This window comes from Acinonyx jubatus, chromosome F2, assembly GCF_027475565.1.
Source record: "Acinonyx jubatus isolate Ajub_Pintada_27869175 chromosome F2, VMU_Ajub_asm_v1.0, whole genome shotgun sequence".
Lineage (NCBI taxonomy): Eukaryota > Metazoa > Chordata > Mammalia > Carnivora > Felidae > Acinonyx > Acinonyx jubatus.
Genome location: NC_069394.1, coordinates 23,804,554 through 23,826,110, shown reverse-complemented (window position 1 = coordinate 23,826,110; position 21,557 = coordinate 23,804,554). Strand labels below are relative to the sequence as shown.

The 21,557-nt window shown below is 37.7% G+C and overlaps 1 long non-coding RNA gene across 3 annotated transcripts in view; it reads right to left on the bottom strand.

The window, feature by feature from the left end:
- Positions 1 to 20,682, bottom strand: part of LOC113600602 (uncharacterized) — a 210,123-nt gene extending 189,441 nt beyond the window's left edge. The window contains exons 1-2 of one of the 3 annotated variants that reach the window (XR_008292545.1): positions 20,411 to 20,682; positions 18,469 to 18,621 (exon numbers count right to left, since the gene is read on the bottom strand). This is a non-coding gene — a long non-coding RNA (uncharacterized LOC113600602). The remainder of the gene's footprint in view (positions 1 to 18,468; positions 18,622 to 20,410) is intronic. The other 2 variants (XR_008292546.1, XR_003421673.2) reach the window with 2 other exon arrangements.
- Between the last annotated feature and the right edge of the window lie 875 nt (positions 20,683 to 21,557).

Here is a 21,557-nt window from a genome sequence, read left to right as displayed (position 1 = left end):
TTAGAAGAGGATTTATTTTGAAACTTAACCTACCTTTACCTCCTCAATGAAAGCAAATAGTTGAGGCCATTATTCAGGTTATTTAGGCCCCAAATCATTTTTGTCTCCATTTAAAAAATATTTCCGGTATCTGATTCCATTTCAGCAACATTTTTACTGATTAGGTAATTTAAAGAATGAAAAGAACAGGGGTGCCTGGGTGGCTCAGTCGGTTGGGCGGCCGACTTCGGCTCAGGTCATGATCTCATGGTCCATGAGTTCGAGCCCCGTGTCGGGCTCTGTGCTGACAGCTCAGAGCCTGGAGCCTGTTTCAGATTCTGTGTCTCCCTCTCTCTGACCCTCCCCCGTTCATGCTCTCTCTGTGTCTCAAAAATAAATAAATGTTAAAAAAAATTAAAAAAAAAAAAGAATGAAAAGGACAACATTTAAACATGCCAGTAACTGCTTTGAAAGCCTAAACTGGACTGTTAACATATTCTTTGACTTTTCTTTTGCATTCTTCTATTATATCCCTGTTCCCATAACAATCTCTTATTGCTACCACACAGAATTTCTCATGTAGAGGAGCAGACACCAGCATTTTTATCAGAACATAGGGTTCTATTTACCAGATAATGGACATGATAATTCCTGAAGCTTTCCCTACCTGTAATACAACAATAAAGCTAGGGACTCCTTCCTAGGGTATTAATGGAATCAAATGACATAATATGAATGAAAACACTTTGTAAATAGAAATGGGCCATGAAATGGTCATTGATTCAAGGTCCAAGGCCCAACACGGCTGTATATTTTAGGTACAAGTTTGTTAACAGAGGGTTCCTGTTGAGTAACATGCATAAAGGAAAAGTACAACAAGCGATAAAGTATTTTCCCATGCATTCATTCATGCAGTATGCTAGGAGAAACAAAAACAAGGGCAAGTTAGATTAGACTGAGGAGTGAGCTAAGATTTGAAGGATACATATATGTTAACACACTGAAGAGAGGAGAAGAGCAAGTGTGAATACCTTCAATCTCAAAAGAGTTTAATGCATGTAATGACTCAAAGAAGCTATGACTCCCTATATTCACCTGTCTCTGATGGTGGGGGCGGCGGTTGGCCCTGTGTCTTCCCCTCCCTTACAGATCCAAGAAGGGTTGTTGTTTCAGTCTGATCAGTTTTTTACTTATTAGGATGGAATGGCAATTTCCAAACTACTATGGGGGAAGAAGACTTTCCTCTGCTCCGTGGTTCTTCTAGCTGGACTCAGAATCAAACTGACCAGGAGAAAACCAAATTTAATAGGCAGAGGTACAGCAGATTCACACAGACATCAAATTCCAAAGACAATGAGGCAACAGGAAGTTTAAATGAGCTAAGGAGAGGGGTAGGGGCCTAAAACACAAAGGAGATAAAGCTCATGAGCAAGAAGGTGAAAGGAGATGTTTTGGAAAAACAAGATTGTTCTGTTATGCAGATAAGTTCCTTAGATAAAGGGTAGTCTCTGTTAATACTTCTCTTCCTGTTACAGGCTCTCCTTTCCAATGTAAATTTAGGCAGTTATGGGGGAGGCAGAGATCCTTTCCTGCATCTGCTAGGTTTCTATTACTTTTAACTGGAAATAACCTTTATGCCAAAGTGGCCCATCTTGGTGCTGCCTGCCCTAGGTCCCTACACTCCTTCCATGTGGAACCAGAAATGGGAAATCCTGACCTTTCCTTTCTTTCTACTCACCCCACCTATTTTCTACTGGTAGTATTCACTGTAGTTTCTCTGGCCACACAGCTCCTGGCCTTGTGCTTCTATCCCTGATTACAGTCTTCCTTGGGTTCTGTGATTTCCCTGATGATGAAAGAATGGATGGCTGAGAGCAAAGTGCTGAAAAATCCAACCCTCCCTTCATTTTATGGCGTCAACCTCTGTTAGCACATAGATTATTTTTTTAATAAGAATCTTTCTAAAGTGCTTTGAGATTACCAAAATTCAGCCTGTTGTTTTGAACCCACCTTCTGTTAGAGGTGAAGTAAGAGTCTGTCCACAGTCTAGAGACATGATGTGCACATGAAGATGGCAAAAGCAAGGCAAGACACTGACTGGTTAAGATCAGGCTTGAGTGTCCTTTGAAATGATGTGCTCTAGGAGCTTGAACCACATGTAGGAAGGGGAGAAATCAAGCACGAGGTTGTAACTTGCACACTGAGCCCAGGCAATCAGTGGCTATTGACATTGACAGGTTTGAGGAGTGGGGAAGCCAGAGGTTACTGGGGAGAAAGAGTACCTAGTTATAACAGTACCTCATTGAGGAGTGATCATAAGCAAACTTGGGATAAGATGCCAAGGGCATTGGAATAAGCAAACTTGGGATAAGATGCCACAGGGCATTGGAAAGGTGAGAGAGATAATTATTGTGCCTAACAGTTTGTTAATAGCAAAGTAATAGAAATATGTTATCTATTTTTTTTTTCATCAAACCTCTTTTTTTTTCATCAAACCTCTCTCAAGGTAAGAGAGCACGTCATCCTCATGATACTATTCCTTGCATGCAAAATACATCATCTAGATGACCCCAAGGAAATGTCTGTGGAATTCAATTATGAATCTTTTCTCAGTCTGGGCAGTTAACTGACAGGAAAGTTAACAGAACAAAGTTGGCTCTGTTGCCTTTTTACATTAAATTGTGATGTGTTGGGGCACTTGGGTGGCTCAGCTGGCTAAGCATTTGACTCTTGATTTCAGCTCAGGTCATGATCTCATGATTTGCGAGATGCAGCCCCGTGTGGGACTCTACACTGATGGCGTGGAGCCTGCCTAGGAGTCTCTCTTTGCCCCTCCCCCATTCACATAGGTGCTCACGCACCCTCTCCCTCTCTCCCCCTCTCCAAATAAACATGAAAAAAGAAATTTTTTCATTGTGATGTGTTGCAGTATAGTATAGTGTAGTGTAGTGTAGTATAATATCCATTCCTCCTAACCTCACAGGCTTTGAATATCCACTGTAATGTAGAAATTAGGGGGAGTAACAGAGAGAGTAACAGAGCTACAGATAATCTCTTATATGTCTTTTAAAGCCCTTTTGCTTATTATTAATCCATAGCAGGAGCATAGCATTTATAAAGTAGAAAATTCTGAAAACTTTTTTATGGACAACCTGACATGGGCCCCATTCGACTTTCATTCATTGACTTTAACCAGAACATACATTCCACTCTAATTTAAAAAAAAAAAAAAAGCGTTCGGCTAGAAGACCTAGATATTTATTTGGATGCGTGAAGGCTTTCTAACATATCATTGTTTAGAAAGCTGAATTTTAAGAATTGATACTTGGCAAATGCTTTAACAAGGAGACACCCTGAAAGTACTTTATTCACCATGTCTAATCATTTTCTCTTTCTTTTATTATATAAATTACAGAGAGACATAATGAGAAATAATCTGTAGGCATTAGAAAGAAATACAATTTAAGTTTTAACTATTGAAAAAAGCTAAAAAATCACTGTGGATGCCAGTGGCATATAGTAATAAAAGGATTATCACTCCTTTGACCCCTGCTGAATACATAATTAAGTTCTAATGGTTGCAGAAATTTAAATTACCTACACTTTGAAACCATTAGTACCTAGCACCAAATACATGATTTTTATAAGCTGACTTGGTCAGCTTTTTCAATGAAATTCCACAGGTATTTCTACCCATTGAAATGTAAGGGGAAGACTGCTTTTTCATGAATAAAGGGCCTTGGGAGGAGAAGCTACAATAAAATGGAAAAAGCACTAAACCAAGAACTAAAAGGTGCACACCTTTGTCCATATTCTACCACTGGAATACTCAATGATTTTGGACAATATATCCTGCTTCTTTCTAATCTTTCATGCTTTTAGTTTTTATATCTTCAGCATTATATTTAAAAAAAAATATTAGGGAAGCAAAAAAGGTAGAAGGAGGAGAAGGAAGGAGAGGGAGAGGAAGGAAAAAGGAGGAAGTGGTGGAGGAGAAGGAGGGGGAAGAGGAGGAGGAGGGGGAGGAGGGGGAGGAGGAGGATGGACAATCATGAAGTACACAACTGCTGATGTTTCTTCTATTTCTCAGATGATACCAAACTCTAGAAACAAGCAAAGTCCTTGATAATGTGAAAGATGATGTTATGCAGAGCACTTATCAAAGTAACACAAATATTATTTTACAATGGAAAATGAAAAATATTTTTACAATGGAGATTAATTTCCTCCAACGTAATAGTAGATAAGAGAGAAGGTGGGTGCAAACGTAGATAGATCTATACATTTGGTGTTGAGAAAATGTTGGTAAGTCCTGGCTAATGGCTTCCTTTTCTTCTCTAGTTTCTACGTAAATGATTTTGCACAACATACTTCTCTGAGTTTCCGTTTCCCCTTCTATGCACAGGATAATAGGAGAGAAGACATTTGAAAAAGACATACCCATTGTAGGTACTCAGTAACAGTGAATTTCTGTGGGAGAATAGAGGAAGAACTGTTTTCTTCAGATTCAAGCCAGGACAACAGAAGAATAAAAAGAGTTATCATGGGAGTCTTAATACGCTGAGAACGAATACCTGAGAGTGAGCAGAATTGCAAAAAGACGAGGCAAGGATATTCAGGCCAACAGGATAGGTACACAATATACATGGGCAATGGCAACGCATTTGCTACAGCTGGGTGGTATGCTGTAGGGGTGGCACCAAGAGGAAGCACACTAATCTACAGCCATGTTCCAAATCTATAGCACAGTTTAAGTTTTACCTTGTAAACTTGAGCTCACTCTCCAATACAGTAGCCACCAGCCACAGGCGGCTCTTGAGCACTTGCAACATGGCCAGTGTGAAGAGAAACTGAATTTTTAATTTTATTTTATTTCAGTTACTTAAATTTTAAAGCTGAAGCAATGTAAACTTCTTGTTTTTGTCATTAAACATAACTTCATTTGGAGGCAAAACTTCATTTTACCTTAAACCTTGAAAATGTAGCATCCTAGTTGAGATATGTTAAGTGTAAAATACATATTGGATCTTGAAAACATAGTCCAAAAAACTGAAGTATTAATAATTCTCAAAGTAATTACATGTTGACATGATACTATTTTGACTATATTGGGTTAAACAGATCATTAATTGACCTTACCTGATTCTTTTTACTTTTTTAATGTGGCTACTAGAAAATTTAAATTACATATGTAGCCCTCAAATTTCTTTTTTTTAAGTTTATTTATTTATTGTCAGAGAGAGAGAAAGAGTGCATGTGTGTGCACACAGGAGCATGGGGGAGGGGTACACTGAGGGGGACAGAGAGAATCCCAAGCAGGCTCCATGCTGAGGATGCAGGGCTTGATCTCACAACTGTGAGATCATGACCTGAGCTGAAGTCAAGAGTTGGATGCTTAACTGGCTGAGCCACCCAGATGCACCCTCATTATATTTTCTATTAGACAACAGTGCTAAAGATAATGGGAAGACATTTTATTCAAAGAGACATTTTCAGATGTCTATTTTACAAAGAAAATTTATATCAATATTGGAGAATCAATTTAACATTTATGATGTTACAGGCTAAATGACCACTTTGGAGTCTGCTGTAATTGTTCAGGCAAGAAAAAATAAAGGGTCTGGATAAAATAGGAAGGGGATGAATTTTCAAAAATATGTAAGAAATATGAGAATGGGGTCTGGGGATTAAATGAGGTAAACAGAGATTAAGGCATATAAAACCAGGAGAGAGCTTCAATAATGAGAGGATGACAGACTATGGAATGCTACAGAAAACATGATTGAAATGTTGCTCTAGTTGCCTTCTCCATTAGCTTTGCTTGTTACTTCTCTAAATTATTGCAAAAGATTCTTTTTTAAAATTTTTATTTATTTTTGAGAGATGGAGTGAGACAGAACATGAGTGGGGAAGGAGCAGAGAGAGAGGGAGACATATAATCCAAAGCAGGCTCCAGGCTCTGAGCTGTCAGCACAGAGCCTGACATGGGGCTTGAACCCACAAACTGAGATCATGACCTGAGCCAAAGTAGGACTCTTAACTGACTGAGCCACCCAGGTACCCTGCAAAAGGTTAACTGTTTTCTCAGTCTTCAGGTTTTAACTCCTAGCAAGTCCAGGGATGGGCTGCAACCAATGACACCTAAAATTACATTAAAAAAAAAAAAAAAAGTAATTGGTAGGTAGGTGCATTTTTGTGCATTTTTCTAGGAACAAGTATTATCATTTTTACTATATTCTAAATGGAGGTAATACCCACCTTCCCCCCAAAAGAAAATTAGAGGTTATTGCTCTAGGATCCATGTAAATTAAGAAACCCTGGTTAGAGAGAGGCAAGAAATTAACACATAATCTTGGAGAATATCCACTTTTATATGACAGAAAGTAATAACATAGAAATAGACTAAAGTCCCCTCCTCAAAATACAACTGAAAGATACACGGAAGTTTTTCCTAAGTTTTTAACCTAAAATGATTGTTAACTAGCCAGAGTACTTCATCGTTTGTGTGAATGGTTCCCATGGAAATATTATTTAGATCATGCTTTCTTAAATATCTAAGATACAGTATCTGCTAACTTATCTGTATCTAGAAGTAAGATCTCCATTTTTAAATACCACTTCCTGCCCTGAAGCCGGGAAGTGTCTGGCTGGAACATCTGTGAAATAATTGGCTACTACTCAGCAGCTATCTAGATGGCCCGGCGTCCTGGGAGCTGGAGCTGGTCGTTTCAAAACAATGCAGTGCCTGAGTTGTACCCCCATGGGCAGCTGAGAATTTAAATGGATTTCAGGTGCAGAGGTAGTATCACTTACCATTGAAGACTTATAACAAGAACAAGCTTCAGACCTGGGAAAACTCAAAGTAAACAGAACGGATCTAATCATGATAAGCCAAGCCATAGCCTTGTAAACTACAGACCCAGCAAACTGTACGGATCACTTTAGACTGACATGATGCACTCATCATAAGGTATTCATTGAATAATTAGTCTATATCTAAGAGAAGGCAACATAAGTTTTCTTCAACACAGCTTTTCCCAACATGCTTGCTCAAGCTTAAGAATCCAAAGGGACACCGTGTGGGTTTGTGACAAATTTTTGCTGTGGTGTAGACCGTCTGGTAGTTGAAGAAAGGAGGACAGATGTGTGAAGGGGAGGTAAGGATTGAAGTGAGGAAACTTTGGTCTGAGCTCCTGTTCCACGGTCATCAGGCACGTGCTCTGAGAGCTTCAGCCTTCAACCTTCCTTTCAGGAGACCAGACAAAAAGACATTGAATTCTCTCCCTTTCCTGCCTTTCTAAGATATGGTATCAGGACCTCTGGCTAATAGAAAAATTAACAGTGTGCATGGCTTAGATCCTTGCTTAGGTAGCTTAAAGGTGAGCACTGTACCTTAATATTAGTTCTAGTTCAGGGATAGCTAAATGTCTTATGTTTAACCATAAACTTAATCCAGTTATTTTTTACTCTCACTTGGTCCCTAAAATGGAGTTTCTCATCACTTATACAAATCACAACATGGAAGAAAAATACGTAAATAAGTTTTTTTAAATGTAAAAGTTATAAGATAACCATAAAAAGTTAGTAAAAATTTAATTGTTTCCACATGTTCATATTTTCAGCTACTGTATATATATTATATGTATTATTTATATATATATTTATTTATTTAATTCACCTCCTACATATATACATAAGCTCTTTATCCAAAATGCTTATTTTGTATAGATTATTTTAATTTGTTTAATCTAAGTCGTAAACTGTGAACTGCTAGTGGTAGTAACCATTTTATGTCACTAGGCCCCACATATATGAAGGTCACTGTGGAAGCATATTACTGATACTGTATTTCATCCTCACCACTAGTGATGTCACTTCCCTTATATAACATATGAGAATATGCAGTCCAATGTTAAGTAGCAGATAAACTGCATAACCAGGATTTAAACAAAAATCTGTCTGACTCTCAACTCCCATGACCTTTTCATTTTGCAATTCCTCCTTTCCTACTTTATGGACTGTTTTTCTCATCTGTCATTTCTATAAGCAATTCAACATTGCATGTGCTCTGAGCCTTATCTGTAGGGGTTACATAAGAGCTTCCTTCGAGGTCTTTGAACAAGACCTCTACTGAATTATATCAGCATTGACTTCCTTGGGGGGGGGGAAATTATTCATATCTACTAGTATTTGGAATTTCCCAACTTTTACATAATTCAGAAAGAATTTTGGAAAATAATTGGAAAATTCAAAATTTCCCAATGAGTTGTTTTACTATAATGGTGACCAAAGATCATTCAACTTCTGCTTCAATCTTTTTTGGTGGAAGGAGATCAATACTTAAGGGCAATTCATTCCAATAAGGTGAATTTCTAGATATTTAGAAATTATAACTATTGAATGAATGGTGTATATATATTTATGACTTCAAAGCCTCAATTTTAATCTAGTCTTCTCACCTAAACTTCAGAACTATATACCCAAACATCAACTAATCCCTCTATATGCTTAGATTATTCAGAAGCAATGAAAACTCAGTATATTTCAAAGTAAATCCATTTTCTTTCTTCATAGCTGCTCTTCTAGTGTTTCCTAACTCAGGAAATGCTTCTCATCTCCAGAAATGATACCTTTTATCCACACAGTTTCTCAAGACAAAATGCTGAAGTTGTCTCTTATTTCTTAACACTCTCCCCAAAATGACAAATCTTGTGATTCTACCAACTAAAAAACCTTTGACCCTGTCTCCTCTATTTTCACTAATACCACCATAAAAGTAAATCATTGCTGGTTTTCTTCAACTGCCTTTTAATTGATTTCTCTTCAGGCTTTTAAAAACAGGTTGAGCACATAAAGTTAAGCCAAACAGATTGAAACTTGAAGCCAGAGGTCACCGTGATTGAAGCCAGAGGACTCATTCCATGATTATATAAGCAACTTCCATGAGACCATGAGAAGTCAGTCACTAACTAGGATGCCATGCAGTAACAAGTACTAAGAACTGGTAAACTGAATAGATTTTCCAGAAGTAGGCCTGAGCCACTTGGTATAGTGAGACTCCAGAAACTTTGGGTTAATTCAGGGAACGAGCGGGAGGCCTTAAAAATATACACATTGAATTTATTTTTTAAACAGTAATGAAGTCTTGATTATGTAAATAATAATATTATAATAGTAATAATATTAAATGTTATATAGTAATTACTGCATCCTTACTTACTGAATAAGGGCAAATCATTTAAATTTAAATTTAAATTATTTTCGGGGCACCTGGGTGGCTCAGTCGGTTAAATGTCCGACTTCGCTTCAGGTCATGATCTCACGGTTCATGGGCTCGGGCCCCGCGTCGGGCTCTGTGCTGAGAGCTCAGAGCCTGGAGCCTGTTCAGGTTCTGTGTCTCCCTCTCTCTTGGCCCCTCCCTCCCACTCGCACTCTGTGTCTCTGTCTCTCTCTCTCTGTCCCTCTCTCTCTCTCAAAAATAAGTAAACACTAAAAAAAAAATTATTTTCATCATACTTGAATAACTAAAGCTCCCATATTTACTACAACAGCCTATCTTCAGGCCGCTCACAATATAATAAAAAATAAACGACTATGTTTTTAATACTCACAGTAGAGTTTCCTGCTCTTTACACCCAAACCAATCCTTAACCAATATCCCTGCATTGGTCCCCTTATTTTGCTCCTATGTGAAATGATTTTCTTCTTATCTAAAACATGTTACTCACTTACTATAGACTAACAATTGTCAATTTTCTAGTGCCCTACTATTATTTAGTCTACCATAATTCAAATAGCATACCACAGTAATCATATCTTACTATGTTTTCAAAAATGTTAAATATTAACTTCTGAGGCTGAGATATGACAGAAAGTAAAATAGCCAGCAAAATATATAAACAAATAAAGAAGAGAGAGGTATACATAGTGCAACTCCTTGGGAATTTTTCAACACAATAAATTAAATAATAAGTGAATCTACTTGGTGGAAGATTACTTAATGAGAGAAATGAATAGTCAATATATACTTGAAATCTCCTATCTTGTATTCACCCAATATCAGTTGAATCCAATCCAGCAACCAATTATTTTGACGTCAGTATTTACTAAATATATATTTAAGCCCTTTCATATGGGAAACCCTTCCATTTGATTTGATAAAACATAAACAATCTAGGACAAAATCCTATCAAGGGCAATTCTGCTTGAATTGTACATACTTCTTTCTCCCAAGGAAACATATTCTTTCATTCATCTCTTTTTAATAGGATTAGTCAACTATTGCTACAGGATTTTGCAGCTGCATTTTTTAAAAGTCTATTAATTTTCACTGAAATCAAAATAACCGTCAATCCATCTTCACCAGTGCCATGAACCTCATCCCCACTACTGCCAGAGTCAATCTTTATAACTAAAAGCGGAGATGGAAGAAAGGATTTTTTGCCTCAAATATTTAGAAACTTATATTAAAGCAATTGTTAAAAATCAATCATCCCCAAAGCCACTGCATTGCACAACTCCAGAGGGCACCATTCATAGAGAATAGCCCACTAGGGTTCCAAATACACCATTCTTTCCTGTAAGATCTTTTCTGCAATTCAGCTAGGGACAATTCCACAATTGACTTTTCTGTCTCACCCTTAGAACAATGTCTTCAGTGGCAGAGGTCATGTCTTTATCTTTGTATCATCATTATCATGATACACTGGTTGGCACAGAATACACAAAGATTATTCTCTGAACTGAATACAAACTTCTGTCTGTATTTCAAAGCATCAACCAGAGAGCTAGTTTGGAGATTCTAGCTAGCATGAACATCTTTTATCTGATAAGGTTGACCAGGACCTAATGCAGCACCTTAGGAAGCAAATACATGGAATCTGTATAAAGGGAAGAGCTGCCAAACTTGGCATAAGACATAAAATCAACCCTGAGAACCCGTGGAAGGCAGGTGGCTTAAGCTGAACCTCCTTCAGATCCATAATCAAACAGAGTCACTCGACCTTCTAGTGAACTTCCTCTAAAACAGTTAATTCTCCTCTCAAATTTGCACATCAATTCACCATGTAGTTTTAATTTTTCAGTCCTAATTTTTCAGTTTTAGTTGCCAATTTATCAGCTGCCCACGTAAGACAATCCTTCCACTCCTGCATCACTGAAACTCATGCAGCATTTCAAACTGGTAGCGCTCATCTAACAGCTCATGGTGAAAAATATTACCATACACTCCAGACACTAATTTTAGAGAAAGAAATCACTGCTCTAATTTCTGACTTGATTTCTGAAAGGGCACTGAGGTTAAAAATAAAAAAATATTGTTTTATTAAAAAACATTCACCTTTACTACTGTAGATAATGTCATAGTTTTACATCTTTCTGCTCTCCCCACAACTGAGAAAGCATTGTCGTCCATTTGTGTCTTCCAAATGCAATAATAGGAAGCAACCAAATCACACTTTAGAGTGTGTTGCTTTTCCTCTAAAGCTGAGAGGAAAGGGGCAGGGGGCGGGGGAGAGGGGGCTCCTCTTGGATTCACACATAAGGAATACAAAGTTTCAAAGTTCAAAGTTCCATGAAATTATGATGTCAGAACTGGAAAAGACTGATATACACTTGTTGGTTAGCCACACTTTGACGGGTCTAGAGAGCAAGGGCATATGAGAGTTTCTTGTCCTTAGGAACCATCAGTTGAGAAGTTCACTTCAAACTTGTGATCCCAACAGAGTGGGTAGCTAGGTTGCTGGCCACCAACACGGTTAAGAAAGAATACAACAAACCAGAGAGATACAGGTAAATGTTCTCGGTTAAGAAAGCTTTAAGAAACCCCCAGAAATGCTGTATGAAAATACCACCTTCAAATAGCCATCAACCCTAGAAAACACAAATGCCAGATCATAACAGCATCTGTAAACTAAGAACATTGTGCCTCCTACCTCTCTTTGCCTTCAGCCTTAGACTCAGAGGAACCAAAAGACAGCCTAGGATGGAATAGGAAATAGCTAAGGGGAGACACACAAAGAGGAGAAATAGAGAAGTCATGCATAATCCTCTATCCCACTGCCAGCATCCTGCCTAATGAAAGGCAGAGTTTGGGGAGGTTAAGTATTAGGTTTAAGAAGAGTTCATGATATTGAGTTTTATATGGGCCTGGACATTTACTGAAGGACATTATATGTTTGTCCAGAATTTATTGAAATTTTATGATCAGAAAATCACCAAAAAAGTAACTGGACATGTCCTAAATTTCTCTCAAAGAACAGAAAATATTTGCTCCCCAATCCCCCTCCCAAGCAAGTTTGAATAGGTCTTGAAAATAAATAATAAAGTTTTTGTTTTTTTAATGTTTCCTGTCAATTTCTATTCTTTCAACCTAATGACTTCAATAATAGTGATGTTTCTTTTTTAATGTTTATTTATTTTTGAAGGAGGGACAGACAGAGCATGAGCAGGGGAAGGGAAGAGAGAGAGGGAGACACAGAATCTGCAGCAGGCTCCAGGCTCTGAGCTGTCAGCACAGGGCCTGATGTGGGGCTCGAACTCACAAGCCCTGAGATAATGACCTGAGCTGAAGTCAGAGGCTTAACCTAGTGAGCCACCCAGGCGCCCCATAACAGTAATGCGTAAAGGCATAGAGATATCTAAGATGAGGTCCTCTTGAGGATCTAGAAGTGGCTCCATATAAGTGAAAACTTTATAAACTTTTTTAAAGTTCAAAATTAAAGTATGTCTCTTAGTGGGCTCTGATAGGTCTGGAAATATCTAGAAATCCAGACTAGCCTCACAAAAGATCATTTCTGTTTATAGAATGTACTATGGTTTACCTAACTATCATAGACCAACTCTTCCTTTAAACAGAATCCTGTCTTTCCAGATATCCATCCCTCCTGAACATGTCCCTATATTCATAGGCAGGTGAACACCTCCCCAGATTCTAGGTAAGTCCAAACTAATCAGGGAAATCCAATTCCCTTGCCTGTATGGATTATAGTTACCTATTTTGCTATGGGTTGTAAGGAATGGCCTTTTAGAGCAAATATCTCTGAGGAAGATTTTCAGGATCTGGATATTATTGTTGATGAATACAGAAAACTGATTATATTGACTCTCTGCTAATGGTGACCCATGCAAAATATGAGGTATTTACTAGGCTCAGATAACCTTTTGGCTTGCCTCTAAGTCTTGGGCTATCTAGGCGACCATTTCTCTTCGTGTAGTTGACGTATTTTATATTACTGTTGTCAAATCAAGTATTCCTAATCTAATAATGAGAAGATATGCAAGATCATGGAGAACTATTTCTCCCACCAGTATCAGAAAAGTTGCTCCTTTAGTATCATCCAGAAGTAGGCCATGGGAGACTGGCAGGGAGCCCTGGAAAATCTGTACTGACTATGTAATAACACCCAGGGTTCAAGCAATGGATACTGAAGTCAGATAGTCAAATGTTCTCTTTCCATTTAGGAAAAACTATTTGGGAATAACTTTGCTAGCTGGGAAAGTATTACCTCAAGTTACAAGAGTTAATTGGCCATTGGTTATTCTCTGCCCAGGAGGATATAATTTTTATTTGGACTTTGAAAAGGTTGATATCTATGGCTGCAGACTGATGGACAAGAAAGCCAAACTAGGCCTTCAGCAATGCTCCTAAGACTCTTTGAGTTGCCAAATGTCTGAGTGTAGAAAGCTAACATTCTGAGTCAGGGATATGTTAGACAGGTGAGACTGAAAGAGAACAAGGTGAGGAAGTTTGGTCTTGTAAACAACAGTGAGCTTAAACAATGTGTTTAAACCTGTGTGTTTAGACTGAAAAGGACTCAAAGAAGGAACAAGGGCACAAGACTTAAGTAAAGAGCAAAACCTACAGGTCTTCATGAGAAAGGAAAACTGGGAATACTGAATGAAAGAACTAAGTGAATGTACTTTGACTTTTACATTTTTTTTTTGTAAATTTAATATCCGAATGTGGGAAATTTCCTTCTGTTGTATACAGATTCCTATCTGCTTGCATTACAGAAAGTCATCTTAATACAATTTTAATGGGTTCAATTTTACTTTATGTACCATTAATTCTGATAAATGTTGAGTTCAGGTTCATGTCAAAAAGAAGACTAGATATACATGACTAGATATACATACAGAATAGAAGGAAATGCTGACCAGCTATCATTTACCTTGGGCACTTTCCTTCATACAGATAGCAACTGCCATCATTATTCACATTTTAGGAAGAAGGGTCACAATTCCTCCTGTGTCTTCTAGGTCTGATAGGCGAGCAGTGGCACAGATTTTACCCAAGTGTAGAGAACACATATGTTTAGACAGCTGAATACCTGACAATGACTAGTTATGGAACACAAATTACCAAACTAATTTCTTTGGCTCCCGTTTACATCTATCGTTAAGTCATCATTTCATCTTATATTAGATATTATCCTTTAAAATTCAATGATGCTACTAAAATCGTTACTGAAGATGGATTTATTTTGTAACCAAGAAACATAATTTTCTTGACAGCAGAGATTGAGTATAATCGAAACCGTCTCTTCAGCATCTTACAGTTAGTGGGTGCATAGTGAGTGCATATTAAACGTTTGATAGATAAGTAAATAAATGCATGTTTATTTGATTTAGAGTTATAGCTATCAACAGTCTCACCTACAGTTAAGGTAAATTAGTTTTCTCAATAGAATAACAGAATACTATTTTTTGGTGCTAATAGCTATTTATCTTCAGCACATGTAAGAGAACCTGAGTTAAACAGGATATATTTTCAACATGTGCTGTTGCATTGGAAGATCATGCTTACAGTTGACAACCTTCTTGCTTCCAGTAAAATAATGCAAATATTAAATATGTGAACTCCAGAAGATCTCAAATGGTACAAACTGAAACAGAGTAGTGAACTCTCGAGTAAGATTTCCCTTCATATTGGGAAGACGACTAATACGCGCTACTGTATTAATTTACAGAAGATGTTTTTAGATGAGAAAATAGGTGTGAAGCATTTGAGAAAGGTGATATATAACCACAAAGTGTCATTATAATATTCAAGCTGGTATTTTGATTTTTGTGTCTCTAGAAATTCTGTTTTTTCTTCTGTAACAAATCCTTGAATAATTTTCCAAGATTGCTGCACAGTTATTCCCATGTATCAGATCTAATAGCCCATATGCTACTTAGGAAACATTAGCACTTTCCTACAGAAATACTCACTAACACATGATGCAAACTTCTGTAGCATTAGTTCGCAGGTGGAAAATATGTTATAAAGACATATGAGCCCATTTTTAAGACATTTTAAATTGACTTTTTAATTTTAATCATTTTTAAGTTATTTTGTTCTTTTGTGTGGGAGGACAAAACACTCTTGCACACATACTTCTGAGGCAACACAGCACGAAAATTTAATGTAACAACCCCTTCGAATTTAAAAAAGAATTTAGAAAAACATGTAATTCTCAAACACAGGTGACAATCTCAGTTTTCCCACAAAAGTCTGTTCTCAGAACAGTAGACTGCACTTGTAACTGGAGAAGTAGGGCCACTGGAGGGAGGACATTCAACTCAGGGTCAATGAAACAAGTAAGTGTAATGCTAACAATACCAATAGAAAAAAAGCTGCAAGAGTTTTCTCTGGAATTTTTCTAAGTGTTTTAATGTGTTGCCTCACTTAGTTCTCAGCGCAATTCTAAGGGATGATGCTACTATTCTGCCCATTTTATAGCCCAGGAACTAAACTTGAGAAAGGTTATCACTTGCCCCAATTCAGGGAACTAATATCTGGAAGAGCTGCTATTCGAAGCCACCACTGGCCCACCAGAGCCTGGGCTCTGTCACTCTGCATGATTGCCTAGCAGCATTTTTTTTTTTTTTTAATGTCAATGCAGAGTTCTTCAACTTATGGGATAAAAAGTATAAATCCTGAAGAAGATGTTTTTAAGTAAATTGTATTTTTGTCATATTAAAAGAAAATTCCTGCAATGGACATTTCACTCCTGGAAAGAAAGTACTATACGTAACAGAACTCAAGTCACTGTTGTAGTTCACAATCTGCCAGCAGATCAGAGCCTTTACTGTGAGTTGTGCCGTTATCATGACTCATAACCCAGGTGCAAGAGGTTAATTGTGTTTGTGTTTATAGTTCAATACCAATGTTCCTATGAATTAGACCTGCATTTACACTTCCTGCTAGTCTGGCCCTTTTCAGCTGAGAATTGTCTATGCAGAAATCAAGGCCAGAGAGCTAAGAAGTTATTTACAGAGTAAGGAATAGTTGGTAGGTATTGGGGAGTTTTGCTTTGGCTGAATTAACCTATGTAAAAATATGTGTTAAAGTTGGGAAGCAAGAAAACATAATCATTATAATCATTCATTTATCAGTATTTATGGGGAACTTACCATGTTTCAGGCCTTACCTATAGTAGGTACTGAGCAGATAAAGTCCCTGCTTCCATGGAGCTAACTATTCTAATTGCCTACTAAGAAGTATGCAATTCTAATTTTAAATATGTAATTACCAGGGCACCTGGGTGGCTCAGTCAGTTGACTGTCCAACTTCAGCTCAGGTCATGATCTCATGGCTTGTGGGTTCGAGCCCCCCGTCGCGCTCTGTGCTGACAGCTCGGAGCCTGGAGCCTGCTTCGGATTCTGTGCCTCCCTCTCTCTCTGCCCCAACCCACTCGGATTCTGTCTCTGTCTCTCTCAAAAATAAATGAACATTAAAAAATAACTAAATAAACAAATAAATAAATAAAGTACCTAACAGCAACAGGGAATAAACTAGCAAATATCATGTCAAACAGTGACAAACACAAAAAAGGTAGACGTATTGTAACATGGATACCCCTTATCACATAGAGATAAAAGAAGGCCTCTCAGATAAAGTGACATTTTAACAGGTGCCTGAAAAAAGACACAGCGTGAGCCAGGCTGACACAAGGAAAAAAATATCCCAGGCAGAAGAAATAGTAGGTACCAGAGTCCAAAAGTGAGACCAGGCTTTGTATACTCATAAAACCCATAGGGGTTTGTCATGGCCAGAACAGAGCTAGGTGCGCTTGAGGGAAATGGCGGAAGAGGGGTAGTATTGGGAGACTGGGTAATGGGGACAAGTGTGAGGATGGAGAGGTCAGATCTTGTACGGCCATAAAGGGTCACAGTCAAGACTCTGAATTTTTCACCAGTGTGAAACAGGAAACCATTGAATTTTGAGTGGGGGACAGGTAAGATCTGACTTATGCTTTAAAAGGCTCACTCTGGAAGCTATGTCACAAACAGTCTCTAGAGCAGCAAGAGTGGAAACAGAGAAAAGAATTAGGGAGCAATTGCAATGATCCTGTCAAGAAACAGAGGGACTAGGGGCGCCTGAGTGGCTCAGTCGGTTAAGCGGCCGACTTCGGCTCAGGTCATGATCTCGCGGTCCGTGGGTTCGAGCCCCGCGTCGGGCTCTGTGTTGACAGCTCAGAGCCTGGAGCCTGTTTCAGATTCTGTGTCTCCCTCTTTCTCTGACCCTCCCCTGTTCATGCTCTCTCTCTCTCTCTCTCTCTGTCTCAAAAATAAATAAACGTTAACAAAAAATTAAAAAAAAAAAAAAGAAACAGAGGGACTCAAGTGAGGGAAGCAGTGGTGGAAGGCGAGAAGTACTCTGAGAGCAGAAACATGTGAAGGCTAGGGTGACAAGGTACAATGACAGCTTGGATACGAGCTGTGACAGAAAGAAAGGAATCAAAGGTGACTGAGGTTTTGACATGAGTAACTGAAAAATGGATTTGCCACATTCTGAGACAGGACAGATTATGAGAAGAGGGGGTAGAAGATAAAGAGAAATGCAAGCTTGTTTTTGAACTTATTAATTTCTGATGTTTGTTACATATTCAAGTAGTTGTGAATATACAAGTTCAAAATGCAGGTGAGCAGTCCACGCTGGAGATACAAAATTTGGAGCCATTAGCTTTAGATAGTTAAAAGCCTTAGGTATGAACAAGATCGTTTCCAAAGTGAATACAGATGGAGAATAGTAAAGGTCCAAGGACTGAGCCCTGAGAAATCCAATATTTAAAGACCATAAAGTCGAGAGAGAGAATCTAGTGAAGTTCAGAGGAGCCAAGAAACTGGAGGCCATGTGAACAAAGTGACTGAGGAAAAGCAGACAGTGACAAACTTGGTCAAATACATCTCATAGGTCCTTTCACCTAAGGACTGAGAAACAACCATTGAACATGACATTTTATAGATCCTGGTGATCAATGCTGGGCAGCTTTAGTTCACAGGTGGGGAAGAATTGGGACTGGCATGAATTCAGGAGAGATCTGAAGGAGACAAGCTGGCAACAGCACATACAGTCACAGCATGGTGACTACATTTTCCTAACAAAAATCCAGGATATATGGTTTCATATATCATCTGTTAGGAGTCAGGAGTCATTTAAGCTTAAAACTGCTCCAGCAAGTCGAAGACCTGTACTGTTAGGTTACAATGAAGCACACTTACATTTGGCTTTCCTTTTATAGAGCAAACCCAGTGTAACTTTATCTTCGCAAATCCTCCGTTCCTGAAGACAGCTTGTCACAGCAGGCATCCCATGGTGGATTGATAAATGTCTATCACAAGCTTTAGTCATTGTATGATTTAGTAGGATGTCTCCTGAAGCAGAAGGCCAAATACTATTTCTAAATTTAAACTACCCTACATATGATGTTTATGCAAGTGTGCATACTACCACATTTTCTGCCCATGAATAATGCATGTCCTATGCAATTTGAGTCCAAAATAAGAAAAAAAAATGCTAAACATCTAATAGTCTAAATGCAAGAATAAAACTTCTGTGCTTGGTAATAAAAGCCTTAAAGTAAAGAAGATACTGGGTTAATTCTACACAAATAATAAGAATAATAAACAAGGGTAAAAAATTTTCTCCACCTTTCTCTTGTTATATTTCTCCTGCCATTCATTTCTGTGATTGTTCAAGTAAGTGAATCTTCCTCTAAAACCATAAGGCCAAGTGTTCTTTTTTTTTTTTTTTTTTTGAGCACTAGACAATGAATGGGTCATTTTTGACCAATGTTAAATGGCATAGGCAGTGGGAATCATACACAGCTGGAATCAAGAGATGTAGATATGGTTAGTACACATACCGCTAATGCTTCTTTATTGCAAATATGTCAGACAAACTCAGTCCAGTCTGGATCATACAAAAATTATGTGATTAGAAATTTAGATTCAAAAGGAAAATTCAATTTTCACTATCAAGCTGTAGGATTACTTGTAATTGATTATTTTAATTGACTGACTCACTTGTCAGCCAGAGCTCAATACTCTGTGGTAGCTACCAATTAAAAAGTCTCTGTGCCCACTGCCTCTAGAGGAATGTACCCTGGATTCAGCTGTCAGGACACTAGGGATTGTTTTAGCTCTGTGATATACCAGGTAAGTGACATTTTATAGGTTATGTAACCTCAAGTTCTAGTTCTACTATCTAGCAACTAATAACATCACACTTATTGTTGTATGTGTGCTTGAGAGAGACAGACAGACTTATGTGAGATAATATGCTCTATAATCAGTTTCCTGCTGTGTCCTGAGACACTGCCAATTATTCCTGTCCTTTGTCTTATATTTCTTTCTCCTTTCTGCTCAAAGTAATTTAACCTAAATCTGTCCCTTGTCCACACATCCTCCTCCATCTTTTGTTTCCTTTCTCCCTTGTACAGCCTTTTATTAAAGTTCTCCACATGTTCCTATTCCCCACCCTCTCCTCTTCTCGACACATTTTCCATACAACTCTTTACTATAAATCTTACTTATCTGTTGAACAAGTACCTACAAATGAAACTCCATCAACAGAAATTTATTAATATTAACCCAACACTCACTTTTTCTCTTATATTCCTATTTCACACATTTATGACTTATGCAACAGGAAGCAGTATGCATCCTGTTGCTCAAACCATAAACCTTGGAAAATAAACTCAACATGCCCCCTTCCTCAACCCATTACAATTAATATATCACCACATGCTATTCATTCTACCTCTGCACTTCTATTAACTTATCTCTAATGTCATAGTTACATTGAGTTACATCCTCAATCATTTATTGTCTGGATTCTCCCAGAAGCCTCCTAATGGCTCCTTTCAAGCATTCTTGCCCCTGCTCAATGTATTAACTGTTGTAAAATCAGAGTAAAATTTCTAAATGCAATCTGATCATGTCTTCCTAATGGCTTCTTATTTCCTATTTCCCTATTTCCTTAGAAAAGAATCTAAATTTCTTGACATTGTTTGGCTTCAAAAGCCAATTTTGATCTAGATAGTACTAATCTCTCTACTCTCAATCCTTGCCATGTCCCTTCTATAAGCTGAACACTAATGAGTTGGAATTATTAATCATTTTCCCCTCTTAGTTCTTGCAGGTGGGGGGGGGAGGCACAAACCATGTTCTCCCATCCCTAGACTTTGACATTTGATGATCTTCCCAGGCAGTATTATCCTAAATTTGGTACAAGTGCCCACATCATGAAATCTTCTCAGTATAGGAGAATATATACCACTTCCTACATTATGATTACATTGACCATACATTCTGAGATCCATGTTATATATCTATTGAGTTTACTTGGATACCTTAGAATTTCATAGTGCCTTGACACTTAGTAACCAATTAATTAAAAAGTCTGGTAGGGCTGCCAGTTGGTTAAGACTCCAACTTCTGCTCATGATCTCACAGTTTGTGGGTTCGAGCCCCATGTCAGGCTCTGTGCTGACAGCTCAGAGCCTAAAGCCTGCTTCAGATTCTGTCTCTCTCTCTCTCTCTCTCTCTGTCTCTCTTTCTCTGTCCCTCCCTGACTCAAGATCTCTCTCTCTCTCTCTCTCTCTGTGTCTCTCTCTCAAAAATAAATAAACATTAAAAATTTTTTTAAGTCTGGGAAAGAACTGTATAAATTGTTAAGCATTATATAATTCAAAGTAATAATATTACCTTACTAAAATTCTTATAAAAGATAGGTATAGACATTTAAATTTCATTAAATCTACTGCCACATTATTTAATTTACTATTTACATTTATGTTTGATGAGGAGCAACGAATTACAAACAACTTTAACTCAAAAAAGCTTCTTTTCTGATTTTGTCTGTTGAGATTACAATTACACTGCCATTATATGTAACATCCATTTATTCATGATTTACAAGATACACAGACACTTACTTCTTTTTTTTTTTTAGAATAATCTGAAAATACAGGCATATTTTGTTCTTTACAATGAATAATATAATGGAGGGCTTCTGTGAAGTTTAATATGTCATTTTTTTAAATTCAATAGTAGTTCATATAAACACAGAAAGAAATTGCAATTTTCAGGAACCCTGAAGCAAATTCTTTTAAAAAGGGAATTATCTGTGGACAAATAATCAACTTCAGTCTCAGTTTGGTGGGAAAAAAATTTCTCCAGTTTGTTTTCCCAAAGAATTTCCTATCTATATTGTGCCCCAAAACTCATTAGTGACTTGGTTCATGATAAAGAATAAGTACAAATGTAATTAGCTACTACATACATTTAAAATGCATGACCGAATATAT